This window comes from Furipterus horrens, unplaced genomic scaffold, assembly GCF_987537825.1.
Source record: "Furipterus horrens unplaced genomic scaffold, mFurHor1.1.pri manual_scaffold_5, whole genome shotgun sequence".
Taxonomy (NCBI): Eukaryota; Metazoa; Chordata; class Mammalia; order Chiroptera; family Furipteridae; genus Furipterus; species Furipterus horrens.
The window spans coordinates 58,043,016-58,045,671 of record NW_028327175.1 but is presented as its reverse complement, the minus strand read 5'-3'; the positions used below and the strand labels follow the sequence as shown (position 1 = coordinate 58,045,671).

At 38.8% G+C, this 2,656-nt stretch overlaps 1 pseudogene; it reads left to right on the top strand.

Moving 5' to 3' along the window:
• The first annotated feature begins 1,086 nt into the window (after positions 1-1,086).
• On the top strand, positions 1,087-1,891 carry LOC150008681 (HCLS1-associated protein X-1 pseudogene; annotated as a pseudogene).
• Positions 1,892-2,656: the final 765 nt, after the last annotated feature.

Sequence of the window (2,656 nt, the reverse complement as noted above, 5' to 3'; positions counted from 1 at the left end):
CACACATTCACTCCAGCAGGAATTTCCCAAATGTGTGCTCAGGAGAACTACCTGCATTAGAATCAATGGGGTACATTTTGAAAAAAATAGATTCTGGGGCTGCAGCCCAACCCTGCAGTCAGAACCTCGGCAAATGGGATCTGGAAATCTACATGTTTTATAAGTACTCCACCTGATTCTTTTGGATACTCCATTTTGAGACTCACTTGTAACAATCATTCAGAGATCATTGAAAGTGAGAAAATAAAGAGAAACAAAGGATAATTTTGTAAATATTTATAACAGAACAATAAAAAGAGTATACAAAAATTATTCAAAGTAGTAGAGAGGAAATAAATCAAGGCTAACCGATGCAGTATTCGACTTCAGCTTAGAGATAGAATATAGATAGATACATAAGATGCATGCATACATACATACATACATACATAGAGAGATACATAGATAGACATTCCTCATCGATCAAGGCTAGGCTAGTATATAATGAAGGAAAAAGACATTTCATAAACTAGGATGCATTATCTCTTCCAATGAATTGCTTATAAAGTATGCACATTATTTTCATTCTCATTATCTTGTAGATATTGTGGGACCTTGTCATAAGAACTGTTAACTTTGTTAAGACAAACTTCTTTGTGTTTTATGTACTGATTTGAGCACTGGATTATAAATTCTGTTTTTAATACAGAGATTTACTGGGAACTCCATGGTCATAGGATAATTTTGAGATATTGGATGAAATAAGAAATCACTCCTTAAATTTTCCTGACCTAAAAACCCAATAGTTAAACCTCTTTCCAGTGAGCTTATAATGAGCTGAAATAACAAAGAGGCACCATAAAACTAAGATTCATATAGAATATTAGTAATAAAATTACAGGCTTACCTTTGGACATATTCAGCAAAAATTTAGTAATTTAATTCAAAATGTTATATTTCAAGCTATATTTGAAAATAATTTTCATCAAGTAAGAAAAATTTAAATTACACATATAACGTGTTCGAAAATCATATTTGTATGAACTAAGGAGCTAATGAATGGCTAGGAAACACACATTAATTCATGCAAATTTAACATCCTTTTTTGGAGGGATGACTTGAGGTAAAGATGGGGATGATGAGGAAGAAGAGGAAGAAGCCACATGGGGCCATGGGGGCTCAAGGTTTGAGGGTCCTCAGCCACCTGAGGAATTTGGCTTCGGCTTCAGCTTCAGCCCTGGAGGAGGGGAGGAGGGATGCGTTTTCACAATAACTTCAGCTTTGATGACCTAATACGAGATTTTAATAACATCTTCAGTGAGATGGGGGTCTGGACCTTGCCTTCTCGTCCTCCTGAACTTCCAGGTCCTGAGTCAAAGACACCTGGTGAGAGATTGCAGTAGGGGCAGGCACTTCGGGACTCAATGCTTAAGTATCCAGATAGTCACCAGCCCAGGATCTTTGGAGGGGTTTTGGAGAGTGATGCAAAAACTGACTCCCCAAAACCAGCAGCAGACTGGGGCTCCCAGAGACCTTTTCATAAGTTTGATGATATGTGACCTGTGACCCCTGATTCTAGAGCCAAAGAGGGCAAGGATCTTGATTCCCTGGTTTCCCAGGAGGGCCTTGGCCCAGTTCTGCAGCCCCAGCCCAAACCCTATTTCAAGAGCATCTCTGTGACCAAGATCACTAGGCCAGAAGGGACAGTAGAGGAATGCTGGATTGTGGTGGACAGTGAGGGCCAGACAGAGATCACAGTAACCCATCAAGAAGCAGACGACAGTCCTAGAGATGATCCAAAATCACCAACACCTTCAGTCCTGGATGATGCCTTTTCCATCCTGGATTTATTCCTAGGCCATTGGTTTCGGTTCCGGTAGCCTTGTTAACCCTCAGAGGCCTTCAGGTTCTTCCCACCTTCCACCCCTTTCTCTCCATCAATGGGCTTAACTTCTCCTCCTGCCACACCTCAGGGTCTTGGGTGTGTGGAACAGTGAATTGGGGGCACGTCAGTATGTCACTCACCCAAACTGAACAATAAAACCTTTATTTATGCTAAAAAAAAAAAAAAGAAAGAAGGAAAAGAAAATACCCCTAATAATCTCCTTTAAATTTTATGCATCAATAGAGTTAGTCTTCAGAGATTTCGTGGAAACTACATTTTCTAGTAATTTGCCACTACTTATCCCTATGCCAAGGTTATCAATACTCTCAACATAAAAATATATATATAAAACAGTTTGGCTGCAGACGTGGTGGGATCCTGAAGACATAGGCTCTAGCAGCGTACTGCCTGAGCTGTAAGCCTGACTCTCTACTTCACTGTGTGATGTAGAGAAATGGATTTGCTTGGCTAGGCCCATTGCCTTTTCTGTAAAACAGAAATGATGGTGGTAACAGTAACTGCCTCTTACAATAATGTGGAGCTCCAAAGAGATAATTCACTCCCCGGTGCATCATAGCACATCCCAATAACTTTGTTATAGTTGTTTGTCTATCCAATTTTTATTTTCATTATAGCAAGCTTACTTTTCTCATTGTGCCTTCAAAATAATTTAATTAGAAATTAGAAATTATAATTATAGTAATACACTGTTTTTCACTGGTATATATGTGTGTGTGAATATATATATATATATGATATGTTACATATTTTTGTGTGTATGTATGTGTGTGG